Raw genomic sequence first — 20,522 nt, 5'->3', positions numbered from 1 at the left:
CTTCCTTTTCCATTTGTATCCCCTTGATCTTCTTTAATTGTCTTAGTACTCTAGCAAGGACCTCTAGAACTATGTTGAAGAGATATGGAGGGGGCAGCCTTGCCTTGTCCCTGAATTCGGTGGGATTGCTTTAAGTTTCTCTCTGTTTAGCTTGATGTTGGCTATAGGATTGCTGTATATTGCCTTTACTATGTTTAGGTATATGCCCTGTATCCCTGATCTCTCCAATACTTTAAACATGAATGGATGCTGGATTTTTTTCAAATGATTTTTCAGCAACTAAGATTATCATGTGTTTATTTTTCTTTCATTTTGTTAATATAGTGGATCATATCGATAGATTTTTGTATATTGAACCACCCCTGCATACCTGGCCTGAAGCCTACTTGGTTGTAGTGGATGATATCTTTGATGTGTTTTTGTATTGGGTTTGCAAAGTATTTTGTTGAGTATTTTTGCATCAATGTTCATAAGAGAGATTGGCCTGAAATTATCTTTATACTGGGGTATCCAGGGCTGCTTGCTCCTGAATAACTGGGTTCTGGGGATGCCATATTGCTTCGTCTTTTGTTGGTTGAGCTTTTACACTGGCCTCTACCCATTGGGATATCTTAGGTGTTGGATGTTAGTTTCTGGTACTTCCTGGAATCCTGTGGTGGGTCAAATCCCCTTGGCAGGAAGATGATTTTTTTCCCAAAGGAGCTCTCCTCCGCTTTTTAGGTATGGTCACTGAATGGCAGGTGTTTTTCAGGAATTGCCACAGCTCATCTCAGGTGTACAGACCTGAGTAGTAATTGTTGCCTTTGTTAGTAAAGGGGGCTATCCTCTCACCCAAAGAAGTTCTAAAGACAGCTGCCCTGCTGCTGGGTTTCTTGCTGTAAATTTAGTGAGCTGCAGCTGTAATCTGGGTACACCATGGTTTGGTCAGTTTAGTTAGCGATAACTGGTTGTCCCTTGGAGCAGTATCTGGGGGTTGATCTCAGGGAACCCAGGCTTCTGTAGGTCTGAGTTTGGAGCTCTGTGCCCCAGTACCCAGGTGGTAATCAGTGGCAGGTGAGCACCATTCTCCTGTGTACAGCAGGAGGCTAGAGTCTGGAGCCTGTAAATAACCAGAAACTTTTCTGGAGCTAGGTGTCCTGAAGTAGGGCCAGATATTTCCCCCACCTTTGGGTTTTCTCCCAACAGAAAGACCCAGTCTGTACTGTTGGGGGGGGTGTAGAGTGCATAGGCACTTGCTTGCGAATGGTGGCTCCAAGCTGGTGACTGGACAGGAACCTGGAAAATTTTTCTGATAATATTCCCATATGTGGTCGTGGTAGTGGTTGTGGTAGTGGTGGTGGGAGGGTCAGCTGAGTACTCTGAGCTGGGACCTGCTGTTTCCCTCCCTGTGGGGTTTTCTTTCTACAGGAAAACCCATCCTTTAGTGCCCTGGGGTACACAGTTCTGTCTGTGATGGAGAGTTGGTTATGTGGGTCTAGCGGCTGAAGTCCCACTCAGGGCTGGCTGCTGTGCACCTGTAAGTCTACAGGACCTTTTCCATGGATAGACTGGATGACATTCAGTCAGTCCCACTTGCTTCCTTCCCTGTGGGTTTTTCTTGAGAGTGGGACTCCCAGTCTCTGATGCTCTGGGGTGCACAGTTCAGCCTGGGAAGGTGATCAGGACACACTTCTTGGGTCTATTTCCTTGAAAACCTTATTCCTGCCAAAACAGCCCAGGAAATTTTTCAGGGATTACCTGGGTGCTCTGAGGTTGAACCCAATTGTTTTTCTCATCATTGGGTTTCTTATCACCTGGTAAACACAGTCAATGGTGTTTGGGGGCCAACAGTTCCAACAATTTGTCACTGTGCAGTCTCTGTTACCCCGCTGATCAGTATGCAATCAGCCCTGCCATCTGGAATCTGTATTTAATTTTTACTGAATATGAGTATTTTGATTGTAGTCATGAATATGAACCTCTTGTGTGCCTGATCGTCACAGTAGTACAAAGATGTGTTCAGAACTCATGAACTTATATCAATTGATAATAGTGGGTTCCAGTTAAACACTGACATTTCAGACCAATTATTTGCAAGAGCAGCAAGAGCTCCTCACTGCTGAGCCATCTCTCCTGCCTTATGTTGCTTACATATATCATCATTTACATTGCTAATATTTTAATCTTTCTATTTTTAGCTTATTAAACATGCATTCCTTTTAGTAAGATCTTATTAAAGTTACAGTTTAAGCTAGGGCATTGTAGATTTCTGGAAATTGAATACACAACTGGAGTGAATGTATAATTCCTTGTAGAAGCTTCAGTAAACACCTCTCATTTCTTTCCATCTTTTATGTTTGTTTTATTGACTTAAAGGGGAGACTCTGTCTTATTATATAGGTCTGGCTGTCCTAGAACTCTTTGTATAGATCATGCTGGCATCCAATTCAATAAGATATACCTGTGTCTGCCTCCTGAGTGATGGAATTAAAGGCATGACAGAATATACCCAGCTTGTCCATCATTTTTTTTGTAGTTAGTAACTGTTCATAAATTTCTCCTTTGTGTACTTAGTACTGTTCATCTATTAATTTCTCTCTGTGTGTCTCTGTCTCTCTCTTACTATTTTGCTCTCTTCTTTCTGTTTGTCTTTGTCCACATTAATTGCCATGACTATTCCAAACCTCTATCCTATTCAGATATGACACAGTTAAACTTTGTTATTCTGTTTTCCTCTAAAATGACTTAGTGATAACATTCACACTTATTTTTTAATAGAAAAGTTTTAATCTTTATTTTAAACTATAGACTATACATGATTTAGAAAGGAAAATATACAAAACAATGATCAAAGAATAATCATGTGTTCTATGCCTTTTCTTTTGTCTGGGAACTCAGAAATATGATGTTATCAGCTATGATTATTGTTGCTTGCCACTCACATTATTTTTATCCATCTATTCACTGTAGTACAATTTCCCTTCCACAAATATATGAGCCCCCATTTTCATATACTAGTATGCCAAATCTCTGATCCCTGGTCAAAACATGATATCCAGTGCCATGTTGTCTTTTGACTGACACCACCCATCTGTTCACTGTCACCTGATAGCCACATCTCATTTGTTGCTAGATAAAATATGATGACTGTGTTTTTTTCCTTCCACCTGTCTCATGACAGGGTCCTGACCTACTTGCCCAAGTAACTAAAGATGATTCATACATTACTCAAGAACCCAACTAATGTCTAATTCATATTCATGCCTTACAAACTAATGAAACGCCTTTAACAAAGGTTTCCAAAGCACGCCTTTGGTTTTCCTTACAATCTAACCTTTAAGCTTTTTCTTCTCCCCTTGTTCACCTGATGCACAGCACCCAACTATCTAACACTAGCACTTCTGTGTCAGAAAATAAATGGAAGCAGCACTAGAATTATATGATTCTATTGCCAATGAAGTATAAATTTATATTGATGCTACCCTTTCTGTTGTACAAATGCATGGCATATTTTAGAATTCAGTGACCTTCGATGATGTGCATGTGAAATTCAGCCAAGAAGAGTGGGCTTTGCTGGAACCATCACAGAAACAACTCTACAATGATGTGATGCTAGAGACCTGTAAAAACCTCACTGCTATAGGTAAGACAGCAAATTTTCTTTCACTTTTAAAATAAGGAGACAAGTCTTACTTTGTTATTGATCCTTTTCTATGATTCCAATTGAGAATGAGGAGGAATGAGGTGAATAAATCAGGCATTGTTCTAAGGGTCATAGAAGATAGTGATTTAAGTTTTGCTTTAATAATAATATGATATTTCCAGTTATATATATTTTCTGGTACTCTATTTTAGGCTACAATTTGGAAGACCATACCATTGAAGAACATTTTCAAAGTTCTACAAGTAATAAAAGGTAACTTTATGTGCACACTGATATAGATATGAATCTTAAGAAATTTTAATGTGTCCTGGAAGTTTTTTTTTTTTGCTTGTTTGTTGGCTGCTTTTTATTTTCTGTTTTTGAAATAGTTTTTCTTTTTTCTGTGTAGCTGTATCTTGACTTAGACTTGCTTGTTAGAACAATGTGATCTCAAAATCACACAGATCTGCCTGCTTCTGCCTCCACAAATGCTGGGATTAAAGGAATGTATCAGCACACCTGGCTGTGTCCTGGAGGTTTTAAAGAAAAGCAACAGTGTAAAAAGAGCATTGCTTTAAGTATACTGATGATCATTAAAATCTCACAATTCCACGTACCTCAATGTCAGGCATCTGATTTGTGAATAGGTGATCAGTATGTTTCAAAACCTTCTAATGAGCAGATATTTCATAGTACAACCAATGTTACACATATTCATGTAGTAACACTGTAAAGTTTAGTGAAAGGAGCAGCTTATGAGAGTCAAGAATATAATTGTGGAGAAACCTTAATCCCTATATGACATGTCTATGATGAACAACAACAACAACAACAACAACAAAAACGTGTTAATTCAATGTGGGAATCTTTTATTATTCTTGTAATTTAAATTGGTATATCATATGTCACAATGTTTATAAGACACATGAGCATAGAAATATTGAAAGAAGCAGTGTACCTGTGTTTCTCCAAGAATAATTAATTTTGTAAGAGTCCCCACTTTGAGTAGATTTTCTGAATGTGATAAAAGGTAACATTTAATTGGTTTTGCAACTTCACTGAGAATTCATCAGCAAAATCATACTGCTGAAAATACCTATGAATACTAGAAATTTGGAACTTCTTCTGCTTGTCCTGGCTCACTTTGTAAATGAAGTGTCATTCATACCGTACAAAAATTTGTGAATGGGATTGCTTTGGTAAAACTCTGAATTCTTACAATACTCTTCATATACACGAGAAAACATCTTATAGAAAAATGATGCTATAAAAGTGAACCACATAATAAATGCTTTTACCATCACAGAGATCTTCAAAAATACCCATAATGAACGGGAATGCCATGAATGTAAATAAAATGATAAAAGTTTAAGTTTTGATTCTTCTTTATCATTAGACCAAATTATAAAATTGATTCATATAGATAAATATATTTATTAGTGTAATCAAATGACTGTGGTCAGTATTTCACATGTGCCAATTATCTTTGCAGGCATGAAAACAGTCGTACTGGAGAGAAACCTTTTAAACGCACTCTATGTGGTAAATCTTTCCACCATACCACTGTTCTCATAAGCCATGAAAGAACACACACTGGAGAGAAGCCTTACAAATGTAATCAATGTGGTAAAGCCTTTACAAAAAACAGTCAGCTCATACGGCATAAAAGAACACATACTGGAGAGAAACATTATGAAGGTAACCAGTGTGGTAAAGCCTTTGCAGAAAACAGTCATCTCATAAGCCATAAAAGAACACACACTGGAGAGAAACCATATGAATGTAATGAGTGTGGCAAAGCCTTTGCACAAAACCGTAATCTCATAAGCCATAAAAGAATACACACTGGAGAGAAACCTTATGAGTGTAACCAGTGTGGTAAAGCCTTTGCAGAAAATAGTCATCTCACAAGCCATAAAAGAACACACACTGGAGAGAAACCATATGAATGTAATGAGTGTGGCAAAGCCTTTGCACAAAACAGTAATCTCATAAGCCATAAAAGAACACACACTGGAGAGAAACATTATGAGTGTAACCAGTGTGGTAAAGCTTTTGCAAAAAACAGTCACCTCATAAGCCATAAAAGAACATACACTGGAGAGAAACCTTATGAATGTAACCAGTGTGGTAAAGCCTTTGCACAAAACAGTCATCTCATAAGCCATAAAAGAACACACACTGGAGAGAAACCTTATGAATGTAACCAGTGTGGTAAAGCCTTTGCAAGAAACAATCATCTCTTAAGTCATAAAAGAACACACACTGGAGAGAAACCTCATGAATGTAATCAGTGTGGTAAAGCCTTCGCACATAACAGTACTCTCATACGGCATAAAAGAGCACACACTGGAGAGAAGCCTTACAAATGTAACCAGTGTGGCAAAGCCTTTGCAGAAAACAGTACTCTCTTAAGCCATAAAAGAACACACATTGGGGAGAAATCTTATGAATGTAAAGAGTGTGGTAAAGCCTTTGCACGCAACAATAATCTCATGAGCCATAAAAGAACACATACTGGAGAGAAACCTTATGAATGTAACCAGTGTGGTAAAGCCTTTGCACAGCTGTCTCCAGAAACATGAAAAAACGCACAGTGGAGAGAAGCCTGGTGAGGATAATTAGTGTGATAAAACCTTTGCATATAAGAGTCATCTCCTAAGACAACAACACATTCTGGAGGGAAACCATATGAATTAACTGTGTGGCAAAGCCTTTGTATATAACATCTCCTAATACATAAAAGAAAACATACTGGAAAGAAGCTATCTGACTTTAACCAATGTGAAAAAACTTTTGCACTTCAGAATCATCTTCACAATCATGAAAGAAATCCTAATGGACAGTGGTTTTAACATGGTGAAACCATTCCATATTTGTATAATCTTCATCATCATGAAAGGATTCATACTTGAGAGAGCTTTTGAATGTGTTAAAATGGTGAAGCCTTGCACAAATCTAGAGTCATCATCATCATAAAAGTATCCTTACTGGAGAGGAAGTATTTGACTATAAGCAATATGGAAAGGCCTTTGTGTTCTTTGGTCTACTGAGATCCAACAGAACTGAAAAACTAGCTCAATGGAAATGACTTCCCTTTTGTGAAGGAGAAGGGGAAAGGGAATAGGGGCAATAGGAATGGAGGGTAGTAATGGGGGAGAGAAGGGAGTGGGACTACAATTGGAATTTAAAGCAAATAAACTTATTTTTTAAAAAGAATGCAATGAATGGTGAATATCAATTACATGCAAAAGTATTATAAAATGTGTTTAGGGAAGACTTATTGATAAATCTGATTGTCAACATTTACTGTTTTCATTGCCTCACTTTAGACAAGAAAAGTTCAGTCCAGTGGATGAATATGTAGGGAATGGTGAACTAACACCACCCAGGAAGTTCTCTGAGAACTTCTGAAGTTCTCTGAGTGGTAGCCTGTAGAAGTTTCTTTGTGTATACATATATATTGTTCCAGGGGTTCTATTGAAAACCATCACAAGCCAGACTGAATTTTGAGATGTGAAGGAGGAGGCTTTCTCTTCCATGTATGACCCTGCTGCTGGCCTAGTTGTGTAACCATGTAAGGGTGAGTTTTCTGTGCCTGACTTCAACTGGGGAGTGTCTTTAGACATAGATGCTACTAGCCAAATTTGATAGATGGCTTTTGACACTGATCCCTGCTAACACTCTCCTCATTTTAAATATAGGATGATTAAGATCTGTGCTCTTGTTCATATGATAGGAATGTGCTATTTAATGCAAATCAAGCATTCTTGAAGTACCTAGTTTTGAACGATTATATACACCTCTCCATGGAGCATCCCAATCATTTCCCAAGGGGTATAGAGCCTCTGTTTTCTGGAATTCAATTTGAACTTATTTCCTGAGGTGGTTCCTCTAGACAGAAGGAGAACCAAGTTCTTTGAAATGCTTGTGATCAAATGTTTCAGACTTCATAGCATTTCATATTTCACATGTTTCTGGATTTGAGATTGTCAATTAAACATTGTCTTGTGAGTGGGACTCTGTAAAATGAGTTATACTTAGTGTTAATTTCACAGTAAGGTTGCAGGCAAGCTTCAGGGTATGGAGTATTCTGACATGAGCAGAGTGGCCTATGGAGAAGTAATAAGAGCAGAAATATTATTTCCTTGTTTTAATAGCTGAGTAGTATTGTGATAAGACATGGGTGGATGGCAGAGGAAGGAAACTCACCTTTTGAGTGGACTAGGAGAAGAGGATAGAGGGAAGAGGAAGGATGGGACCAGTAGGAGTTGAGGGAGGGGCCTTCAGCCAGGATATATAATGGATAAATTGTGAAAAAATTAAAAATAATTAATAAAAGAAAAAAAGAATTAGAAAAACAAAACCAGAAAGCAAAAATTTGAGTTCAGTCTGGGTAACTGCCCTTGTTCAAAAAAAAAAAAAAAAGATTTAAAGAAAGAAAAGATTAAGCATCTTACCACAGTCTTCCTTCTTGATTAGCTTCCCTAGGTCTACAGATTTTAGTACGATCATCCTATATTATAGGTCTAATATCCACTTATATGTATGTACCATGTGTGCCTTTCTGCTTCTGAGATATCTTACTCAAGATGATCATTTCTAGATCCCACCATTTGCCACCAAATTTCATGATTTCTTTGTTTTTAATTGCTGAGTATTATTCCATTGTGTAAATGTACCGCAATTTCTGTATCCATTCCTCAACTGAGGGACATCTGGGTTGTTTCCAGCTTCTGGCTATTACAAGTAAAGCTGCTATGAACATGGTTGAGCAAATATCCTAGTTGTATACTTGAGCATTTTTGGATATATGCCTAGGCGTGATATAGCTGATCTTGAGGTAGCACTATTCCTAATTGTCTGAGAAATAACAGGAGCCTATCACAGAGGTCCTCTGAAAGACTCTACCCAGCAGGGTATCAAAACATATGCTGAGATTCAGAGCTAAACATTTTGCAGAGTGCAGGGAATGTTATGAAAGAAGGGGGAGATAGAAATATCTGGATGGAACAGGAGCTCCACAAGGAGAACAACAGAATCAAAAGGTCTGGGCACAGGAGTCTTTTTGAGACTGATATGCTAAACAAGGACCATGCATGGAGATAAATTAGAACCCCTACACAGAAATAGTCCAATGCGTCTCTGTATCCAAGAGGGTTCCCAATAATAGTGCTAGGGACCATCTCTGACATGAACTAATGGGCTAGTTCTTGGATCAGCTCCACCTGAGTGGGGAACTATCCTTCCAGTCCACAGAGAAAGACAAAGAAGCCAGTCCTGATGAGACCTGATTGACTATAGTCAGATTGAAGGGAAGGAAGTCCTCCCCTATTACTGGACTGGGGGAGAGACATAGGAGAAGAAGAGGGAGGGAGGGTGAGATTGAAAGGGGATGGTGGAGGGGCTACAGCTGGGATACAGAGTGAATAATCTGTAATTATTAAAATAAAAAAGACAAGAAAAATTTTAAAAATGTTTAATAAAAGAAAGGAGAATCAAAGATGGTGGTACCAAGAGGACAGTTTCTGCAGAGCAGTAGAGCAGTGACTACATAGCAAGCAACAGACCAAACTCTGAGCCTTAAAACAACAGCAATTGTGTTTCCAAGTTAAGAACAAACCCCACGGAGTAGGAAGTAATCGCATCTTTTCTCAGGCCACCCAAATAAACCATGGAAGAGTTCCTGGGTCCCTGCAGGCAATAGGTCACCATCCCAGAGCCACATGACTGTGTGCTCTGGTCACCATCCCAGACTGTACTGTGGGCCCCACAACACCAGAGATTGGGATTTCCAGGCTATAGAAAACCCCATGGAGTAGGAAGCAATCAGGACTGACCTCAGGTCACCCAGAAAATCCCTGAGAAAGGTCTGGGCTCTAGAAGGTACTCATCCCAGAGAGCTCCTTCTACAACGAAATCATTGTTCCACACAGAACTGTGGGCACCAAAGCACCAGGGACCAGGTTTCCCTGTTGGAAGGAAACCCCATGATGAAGGAAACATCAAGTCCAACCTCAGGGCATCCAATGGAATTCTCCCACACTCCCCCAAAAAGTTCTCAGCAAAAGTTTTTGGGTTCCTTCTGTTACCCAGTCACCAGCATAGATCCACTTACCTGCTTCTGCGTGCTCTACTCAACATTCTAGACTGAACTGTGGACCCCAAAACAGGACAGACTGGGTCGCCCTGTCGGGAGGAAGCCATATGGTGGGGGAAACACCAGTTCCAAACTCAGGACACCCAGTTCAGGAAAAGTTTCTGGGTTCCCACATGCTCCAGGCTGTAGCCTCCTACTGCATGCATGACTGCTGCACTCTCCTGCTGTTGACTACCGCTTGGGTACTGGGGCACAGAGTTCCAACCTCAGATCTACAGAAGCCTGGGATCCACGAGATCAGCCCTAGACAAAACAGTAATTAATTATTTACTTTTCCTTTTGCTAAGGGGAAAAGACCCTGATGAAGGACATGTTTTAAAAAGCAGTCCCAGCATGATTCTTAAAGCTCTAGCAGGGTGGCAGGTCTACCCTAGCCTTGCCCTAACAACAGAGGAATCACTCTGTCTGTACACCCTCAGGAACACAGGGCTAAAGTCAGATTCACTGTTATCTTCAGTCTGTGGCCTGGAACACAAAATGAGGACCTGAAACTATAGAAGAAAAAGACTGGCAGGCATGAAGGTTCAGACTTGTATTTGGAGGACAAGAAGCTGGGGGAGGAGGATGAGTTCCAGACCAACCTGGACTTCATGTTTCCAAGTTCTTGTCCCATAAAAACCCAGAGAACTGTACCAAGAGATGGCTCAGTAGTTAAGACACATGCTGCTCTTGCAGACAACTGGGTTAGGCTTCCCAGAACCTGTATCAGGTGGCTCACAACCACCTCTAGCTCTTGGGCATCTCTTACTCTCTTCTGGCCTTTGCCAGGCATGTATACCCACATGCACACAGATAAATTAAATCTACTTAAAAACTGAGAATGACAGACAAAGAGAGATGGACAGGTGGACACAGCATGAGCTCGCCCTGCACTGGAGACTATTACTGTGCCTAAGACCCCTCACTGTGCCTGCCAAGCTGCTGTGCCCATCGACCTGCTGCAGTTCCTGCTAACCCTACTGTCAAGTCCATCAAATCTTCTGCTACTTTCTCTGTTCATCACTGCACAGTAGTTCACTGTTTTTCTTTTTTCTTTCTTGAGGTGGGATCTCATATACCTTGGCTGCCCATAATCTCGGTCTGTAGCTGAGGGTGACCACAAGCCTGAATAGTCTTTTGAGCTTTTGATCTTAGGCATTCTGATGGGGGTAAGGTGAAATCTCAGGGTCATTTTGATTTGCATCTGTCTGATAACTAAGTGCATTGAGCATTTTTAAGTGTTTCTCAGAGATATTCCTCTACAGAAATTTCTGTGTAGCTCTGTCACCATTTTTATTAGATTACTTTTGATTTAAAACATTGTTTTTGAACAATTATTGAACCACGTTTCTCTGGAAGAAATGGCAGATTTTCACAACAATATGTGTGTGTAATAGATATATGACAAAGATGGTAGATGATAGATGTGAGATAGATGGCTAGATAACTGTAATAATATGTGTGCAACAGTAGGAAGGATACTTGTATAAAACATCGTGATAGGCTAGGGTCAAATAGAAGGGGAATAGGACCTTGCCTATCAGTGGACTGTGGGAGGGGCTTAGTCACAGAAGAGGGAAGGAGGATGTGAGCAGATGGAGATGAGGGAGGGGGGCACAGCCACAGTAAAATTTTAATAAATTGTAATAAATGATAATAATAAACAGTAATGTAAAAAATCATGAAATTTATATTCATCTCCAAAGATTATGAATTTCTAATTCTTTTAAACTGTTAAAATCCAAGTGAAAAAGGCAGCATTCAAAATCATTAAGACTGTGAACCTTAGAGTATAACACATGCAAAAATCACAGCAGATTTTAAAGATGAATGCACTGTACTGAGATATAGTCAGAAAGTTTCATGCACACAGAAATCAGAAAGTTTTGAAGAGTGGAGAGGACTACACATGCTTATTAGTGTATAATAAATTTTATATATTAATCCTAGAGACACAAAGAATTTTGACTGAAGAGATACTCTCTCAATTTCATAGTAAAATAGGCCATATACATTGGAAATATAATAATCATAGACAAATTATTCAAAATTAGAATGTCTGTCTTTAAAATCATTGTATTTTTGTAACAGTAAAAATGTTTAGCTCTTGCAAAGTGTTTAATTTCATTAATCATGTCATTATACAGTTCTAAATAAGATAATGAAATTCCACCAGAATGTAAGTTCCTCATTAATATATTCTACTGAATAATAGTGATATTAAAATTATGACATTTGGTTATGAGTCTCAGCATCTGCTTTGATACACTGCTAGGTAGAGTCTTTCCAAGGCCATATCTTATGGGCACCTGTCCTGTTTCTTGTTTTCTCCTACTTCCAATGTCCATCCCATTGTCTTGCTAAGTGAGGACTGATCATCTTAATCCTGAACCTCTTCTTATTTAGCTTCTTTAGGTATACAGATTTTAGTATGTTTATCCTATCTTATAGGTCTAGTATCCACTTATAAGTGAGTATATACTGTGTGTGTCTTTCTGCTGCTGGGATACCTCACTCACTATTTTCTATATTCCACCATTTGTAAATTTCATGATTGCTTTGTTTTTAATTGCTGATTAGTATTCCATTGTGTACATGTACCACAGTTTCTGTATCCATTCATTCTATGAGGGACATTGGGGCCATAACCAAACTTTGGGCAGAGTGTAGGGAATCATATGAAAGAAGGGGGAGTTAGTAAGACCTGGAGAGGAGTGCTACAAGGACAAAATATATCTCAGTACAGGGGTCTTTTCAGAAGCTTAATTCTCCAACCAAGGACCATGCATAACCTAGAACCCCTGCTCAGACATAGACCATGGCAGCTCAGCATCCAAGTGGTAAGGGGAAGAGGGACTGTGTCTGACATGAACTCAGTGACAGACTCTTTGACATCCCCCCAACCTTGCTAGGCCACAGAGGAGTACTTGCAGCCAGTCCTGGTGAGACCTGATAAGCTAGGGTCAGAGGGATGGGGAAAAGACCTCCCCAATCAGTGGACTCAGAGAGGAGCAGGGAGGAGATGAGGAAGGGAGGGTGGTGTTGGGAGGGAATTAGGGAGGGGAATACAGCTGGGATACAAAGTAAACAACATGTAATTAATATAAATAATAAAAATTATAAAAATATATGACATTTGAATATTGGAAACAAAAACACATCAGACGGAAATCTATGTAATGGCATGCCATAACTAAAGCCATTACTATTTAAAAGGACATGAATAGGTGTGATGAAGGTAATCAGGTCTTCCTAATAGTTGAAACTAGTTAGGTCCCAGGGAGTGCAAATTTCCAAAAATGCCAGTCCTAGACCTGCTCAACATGCATTATCAAAGGAATTCTGGCGATTAGAACCAAATAAGCCACAAAAAGCAAACATACAAAAAAACAACATTGAGCAAAAATTTGTGAAATACTTCTTGTCCATCAAAGTAACCATTTTCCTTGCTCCAACAAAAGGGACCTGAGGATCTCTATTGACCTGTGGCTCCTATTGGATACGAACACCCATGGTGACCTCCAGGTTACCTGAAGTGGAAGTAAATGTACTTGTTGCACATCTCAAAATGCACATCTAGATTCCTGTCCCTTCCCAAACATCCTCATCTCTCTTTGCACTATCTGAATCGCCTAAATATTCTAAAAATACCCCATCTTTTTTCCACTAATTAATTTATTAATTTTATATCTTCATCATAGGCCCATCCTTTCTCTCCTCACAGTCCCACAATCATTCTCCCCTCTCCCATTCCTTATTTCTCTTCAGAGAGACACCCTAAATGTACCAACACACCCTGACACATCACATCAGGCAGGACTAAGAGCATCCTATCTCACTAAGGACAGGCAAGACAGCACCACTAGTGGAAATGAAACTAAGGGCAAGCAACAGAGTCAAAGAAAGCTCTCAGTTCAATTGTTAGGGACCCACATGTTGAGTAACCTGCACATTTGCTACATATGTGTAGAGGGACCTAGGTTCAGCCTATGCATTTATGAAAGCAGTTTGTCTCTGTGTAAACTGTTCCTATTTTTCTCCTAATAGTCTCTATTCTCTTCTAGACAGTTTTGGTCATATCACGTCTGCTTCTTTTACTCTCTGCTCTGAACTCTTCCAGGTACCTCTGAACATTTTCCCTCTCTGACCCATAATAAAAACATTCCCTGTAATAACGGAGTGGCTACTGGTCCCTTTGCTGTCCCTGCTCATACAGTTTGAATATTTAAAGTACATATTTTATTAAGTGAATATGACTATGCCTAAATCATGTTACACCATTCAAGGAATATGTACTGAGAAGCCACAGTTTTTGCTTGGGGAGGATTAAAGATACCTGTGAATAGAAGAGTCAAAGAGAGCTATCAGCAATGGTTGTCATCAAACACACCAGGCAATAATGTAAAGGTATTTTATAAAATATTGTCCACTCAGTTTTATGATGAACTTGAAATTAAATGAGTATGACTGGAAAGTCATTTCTATCTAGCTGAATCCATGTTAAAATACTGACAAATAAATGTTTAAAACCATAATGTTGTTATACTTTGGGCTGAAATCTGACCAGTTTCCAACAAATCTTTGTTGGCATAGTGGGGAAAATAACTAGATGAAACAGAAAATAATCTCTCATAACTTAGGCTGATAGTTTTGAAGAAACACAGATATCATTTTCTTGTATAGCTCAGAGCATACCTCTCTGACATGATAACTTTGTTTGGGGCAGTGGTATTGACTATTTCTCACAGGAGTGGTTGTCATGAAGCAACTGTTAAGAATTAGTTCATATGTTCTAGAGAAATCAAGACCAAAAACTTCCTGAAACCACTAGTCTATCAAGAAAATAATAATAGTCATTTTAAAATACCTTCGAAGTGGAGCCTGGAATAGAGAAACTCTCATTGAGCATGAAATTATACTTTTCTTTGTTGGTGCTAACAAAAAATGGCTACAGCAGTCTGTATACAAACCACTGAAGTGTAAACATTCTGTAGTAGTCAGGGGGAGAAACCACTGTGATGTCAACATCCCAAGGCTCAGGCCATAACTGACAAAGTGACACATGCATTTCATTTCCTTCAAACTTTTGACTTTAAATCACTCTTTTTGATCAATTTTTGAAACACATATTTTTGGAAGAAATAACATTTTCACAAGCTTATGTGTGTGTATGTGTGCGTGTAATAGATATATGATATAGATGATAAACAGATGATAGATGTTAGGGAGAAGGCTAGATAACTGTAATAATATGTGTGCAACAATAGGAGGAATACTTGTATAAAACATCATGATAGGCTAGGGTCAAATAGAAAGGGAGTAGGACCCTGCCTATCAGTAGACTAGGGGAGGGGCTTAGGGGCCCCAGAAGAGGGGAAGAGGGTGTGATCAGATAGATATGAAGGATGGGAGCACAGCCACAGTACAATTTGAATAAATTGCAATAAATGATAATAAACAGTAATGTAAAAAAAAGCATCGTGAAATTTATATTCACCTCCAAAGAGTATGAATTCCTAATTCTTTTAAACTGTTAAAGGTCCATGTGAAAATAAAAGAACAACAAGGCAAAAATTCTAGAAATACCAGAGTATGTAATCTTGACTCCTTAGAAGGACAGAAAGATATCCCATTTGAGGCTCCCTTTTCAAGCATTATTAACTACTCATACAATGTCGTTGAGTCCTTTAAAAATGCCTTCAATAGCTTCAAACCTCATTATCACAAGTAAACAGTGAACAGGTCATACAACTTGCTAAGAGAAAAAGAGAGGAGACTAGGCCACCAGTCTGCAGTCAAAGGCATTAACCTGTTTTCCAGTAAAGCCACATTTTCCCAAGGTGTTACCTGATTAGTACTTGTAGCTGAAAAGGAATGACAAGGCTTTGAAAGTCTTTAGCAGTGATTCCCTAGACTTCAACACTAAAACACAATGTTTACAGCTTCCTGAAAGCTAATTCTGGTGGACATGATACCTATTTCTCCTAATTTTACTTACAGAATACAAAGAAAAATTATTCTATTTTTTTGGAAATACTGAATATTAGATTAAGTTCTGTGCTTTCCTTTCCTAAGGTAGAATGTACACCTTATGAAACTAAAACCTGCTTTACTTATGGAAATTTATTCACTGTTTTTCTATGGTTTAACAGTTGTCCTGGGTTGTTTCTCTGTTGCTATGAAAAACACGGATCAAAGCAACTTTGGAAAGGATTTATCTGGCTTATAATCCATCGAGGGAAGACAGGGCAAAAACTCAAAGCAGGGACTGAGGCAGAAACCATGAAAGAACAACACTCATTGGCTTGCTCAGTTATATTTTTTATACAGCCCAGGCCCACCTACAAGAATGGTACCATCCACCTGCAGGAAGGTACTTCCACAATGGACTGGGCCCTCCTACATTAATTAGCAATTAAAAAATGTCTGTACCCCCCACAGCAATCTGATGGAAGACAATTTTTATTTAAGGTTCCTTTCTCTCAGGTGAGTCAACCTGACAGTTAGAGTTAGCCATTATAACAGTCTTTGGCTATAGAAAAAAAAAAACATGGCTGGACAAATAGCTCAGTCTGGTAAGAAGATAAGAAGAGAGGGGTAGGAAAGAGTGAGAGTAAGAGAAGGAGGAGAAAGAGAGAGAAAATGTGTGTTTTCTAGGCACAGTCCCTATTACAGGGGAAAAAAAAGGGAAAGCGGGAGGAAAAGAAGAAAGAAAATGAAATAATATGGCAAAACAAAGCCTCCTAATACTCCCCAACACCGAGGACTGAGAATTGAACCTTGGGCCTCACTAGGCAGGTGCTTCACTATACTGAGCTATGGCCACAGACATTTTTCTTTTTTTTTAATTTTTAAATTTATTTATTTATTTATTTATTTATCAGTTACATTTTATTAACTCTGCATCCCAGCAGTGTCCCGATCACTCATTCCCTCCCAGTCCCTCCCTCCCTCCCTCCCTCATCTCCACCGTGCCCCTTTCCAAGTCCACTGATAGGGGGGACCTCCTCCCTCTTCATCTGATCCTGTTTTATCAGGTATCTTCAGGACTGGCTGCAAAGCCCTCCTCTGTGGCCTAACAGGACTGCTCCCCCATTCGGGGGTGGGAAGACCAAAGAGCCAGTCATTGAGTTCCTGTTAGAAATAGTCCTTGTTCCCCTCACTTTGGGAAACCAATTGGTTACTGAGCTACCACAGGCTACATCTGAGCGGAGGTTCTAGGTTATATCCATACATGGTCCTTGGTTGAATGTCAGTCTCAGAAAAGACCCTGTGCCCAGATATATTTGGTCCTTGTGGAGCTCCTATCCTTTCCCCATCAGACTAACTCCCCTTCTTTCTTATGATTCCCTGTACTCTACCAAAGGTTTGGTCATGAGTCTTTGCTTTGAAAACACTGCTAGTTAGTCTTTCAGATGTGCTCAGTAGACTCCTGTCATACATTCAATGCACATCCCATCTGTCTTTCTAAACGAAGATTGACCATCTTATCCCAAATCCACTCAATTGATTATCTTTTTTAGGTGTATAGATTTCATTATGTTTATCATATCTTATAGGTCTATATAAGTGAGTATATCCCATGTTTGTCTTTCTCCTTCTGGGATATTTCACTCAGAATGATCTTTTCTAGATCCCACCATTTGCCTGAAAATTTCATGATTTCCTCCTTTTTGATTGCTGAGTAGTATTCCATTGTGTAAAAATACCACAATTTCTGTACCCATTCCTCCATTGATGGACATCTGGGTCGTTTACAAGTTCTGGCTATTACAAATAAAGCTGCTATGAACATGGTTGAGCAAGTATCCCTTTTGTGTACTTGAACAAACTTTGGGTATATACCTAGCAGTGGTATAGCTGGGTCTGGAGGAAGCACTATTCCTATTTGTCTTAGAAAGCGCCAGATTGATTTCCAGAGTGGTTGTATAAGTTTACATTCCCACCAGCAGTGGAAAAGGGTTCCTCTTTCTCCACAACCTCTCCAGCATGTGTTGTCACTTGAGTTTTTGATCTTGGCCATTCTGATGGGTGTAAGGTGAAATCTCAGGGTTGTTTTGATTTGCATTTCCCTGATGGCTAATGAGGATGAGCATTTCTTTAAGTGTTTTTCTGCCATTCGATATTCCTCTGTTGAGAATTCCCTGTTTAGCTCTGTTCCCCATTTTTTAATTGGATTCCTTGGTTTGCTGCTTTCCAGCTTCTTTAGTTCTTTGTATATACTGGATATTAGTCCTCTGTCAGATAAAGGGTTAGTGAAGATTCTTTCCCAATCTGTAGGCAGTCGTTTTGTTTTGATGATGGTATCCTTTGCTTTACAGAAACTTTTCAGTTTCATGAGGTCCCATTTATTGATTGTTGCTCTTAGAGCCTGTGCTGTTGGTGTTCTGTTCAGGAAGTTGTCTCCTGTGCCAATGAGTTCTAGGCTGTTCCCCACTTTTTTTTCTAACAGATTTAGAGTATCTGGTTTTATGTTGAGGTCTTTGATCCACTTGGACTTTAGTTTTGTGCAGGGTGATAAATATAGATCTATTTTCATTTTTCTGCATGTGAACATCCAGTTGGACCAGCACCATTTGTTGAAGATGCTGTCTTTTTTCCATTGAATGGTTTTGGCTTGTTTGTCAAAAATCGAGTATTCATAGGTGTGTAGGTTTATTTCTGGGTCTTCTATGCGGTTCCATTGATCCTCCTTTCTGTTTTTATGCCAATACCATGCAGTTTTTATTACTATTGCTCTGTAAAACAACTTGAGATCGGGGATGGAGATACCTCCAGATGATCTGTTGTTGTACAGGATTTTTTTGGAGATTCTGGGTTTTTTGTTTCTCCATATGAAGCTGAGAATCTTTTTTTTCAAGGTCTGTAAAAAATTGAGTTGGTATTTTGATGGGAATTGCATTGAATCTGTAGATTGCTTTTGGCAGGATGGCCTTTTTCACAAAGTTAATCCTACCAATCCATGAGCAAGGGAGATCTTTCCATCTTCTGATATCTTCTTTAATTTCTTTCTTCAGAGATTTGAAGTTTTTCTCAAACAGGTCTTTCACTTGCTTGTTTAGTGTCACCCCAAGGTACTTTATGTTATTAGTGGCTATTGTGAAGGTGTTGTTTCCCTAATTTCTTTCTTGGCCCTTTTGTCTTTGGTATACAGGAGGGCTTCTGATTTTTTTGAGTTGATTTTGTATCCTGCCACTTTGCTGTTTCTGACAAGAATTCAGTGGCAGGCTATTTGATCACTTCCCCTTGAGGAAGGGCAGCCTTACAGGACAAAAAGGAAGACAATGCAACCAGTCTTGATGAGACTTTATAAGCTAGGATCAGATGGAAGGTAAGGATGACCTCCCTTTTCAGTGGACTTCAGGTGGGGCATGGATGGAGAATATGGAGAGATGGTGGGATTGGGAGGAGACGAGGGATGGCTCTACAGCTGAAATACAAAGTGAATAAATTGTAATAAATAAAAAATAAATAAATGAAAAAGGAGAAAGAAGAATGTTACAATACAGAAATTATAAATAAATTAATGTATTTTGTAAGAAAAAACACATTCATAGTCTTTTTCATTAATTTCATTATTAAACACAAATATATATACATATAGAGTTCTAAATATAATTTGGTCAGTCTTTCAATGTGACCTCTATATGTTTTCAGGGTGACTTTTTTGGTGCTTGGTAACTAACTGATTGTTATGCTCTTTACTAGGAAGAATATTTCTCCCATGCTCAGTTTTAATTGTTCCATATATGTCTTTGCATAGGTTTGAGGACTATGATTTCTTCCTGGAGCACTTCAGTTCATGTTCATGAAAGTATATTAGCAAGTCTTTTGAGTGTAGCTTCTGTCATTAAAAGGACATATAGTCCCAGATCCTACTCTGATCCTCTATCTTGAACAATGTTTTCACAACCTTTTTTTTTTGCATGTTCTCTGAGCATTTAATGTCAGGATTCTTTTGTATCAGATATGCTGTCCAAAATTTTGGCTTTTAATTTGTTTTGGTTTTCTCTCATGATTGTTTTCGCAAAAACAAAACAAAACAAAATTTTTAGTCACTGGTGAACTATGCTTATATATACATATAATGAAAATATTAGGTAGATATTATGCTAGTTTATTAAAGTAAGCATTGTATATTTTCTATGTAAACACCGTGTTTATATTCATGCATGGACTTATTTGTATTATATTTACTTTTATGTAGCTAACTCAGAGTATGATTGCTTAAGACTCTCACATATATTTACTGGATGTTCTCCCACTTCCTTCTTTTATAATAATCCACCTTCATATTTAGAGTACCTCCCCCACATTATCCCAATCAGATCAATTTTACACTGCCACTGTATTGATTGCCTACCATGTTTCTTTGTTTCTACAGTGATTCCATGGTGAATACTCACAGCTGAAGATTTGGAAGTAGATGCCTCAGAGTAGAGAGAACAAGTGATCTTTGACTTTGTTGGTTCTGGGTAACCAAAACCAATATTATTTTCTAGTTCCATTGATTTATTTGTATGACATTTTCCTTATCCATTTAAAAGATATTTGTAAGTTTTCATTTTCATACTTATTCTGAATAGACTAGCAATTAAGGTGACTGAGCAAGTATATCTGGAGTGGTATGTTAAATCCTTTGTGCACATGTCAAGAAATAAGAGAGCAGGGTCATGAGGCAGATTTATTTTTGTTTCATTTAAGAGAAATCTCTACACTGATTTCTGGAATGGCTCAACCTTTTTAAAAAGTTTTTAAAAC

This window comes from Meriones unguiculatus, assembly GCF_030254825.1.
Source record: "Meriones unguiculatus strain TT.TT164.6M chromosome 13 unlocalized genomic scaffold, Bangor_MerUng_6.1 Chr13_unordered_Scaffold_70, whole genome shotgun sequence".
Lineage (NCBI taxonomy): Eukaryota > Metazoa > Chordata > Mammalia > Rodentia > Muridae > Meriones > Meriones unguiculatus.
This window is presented reverse-complemented; position numbering follows the sequence as displayed.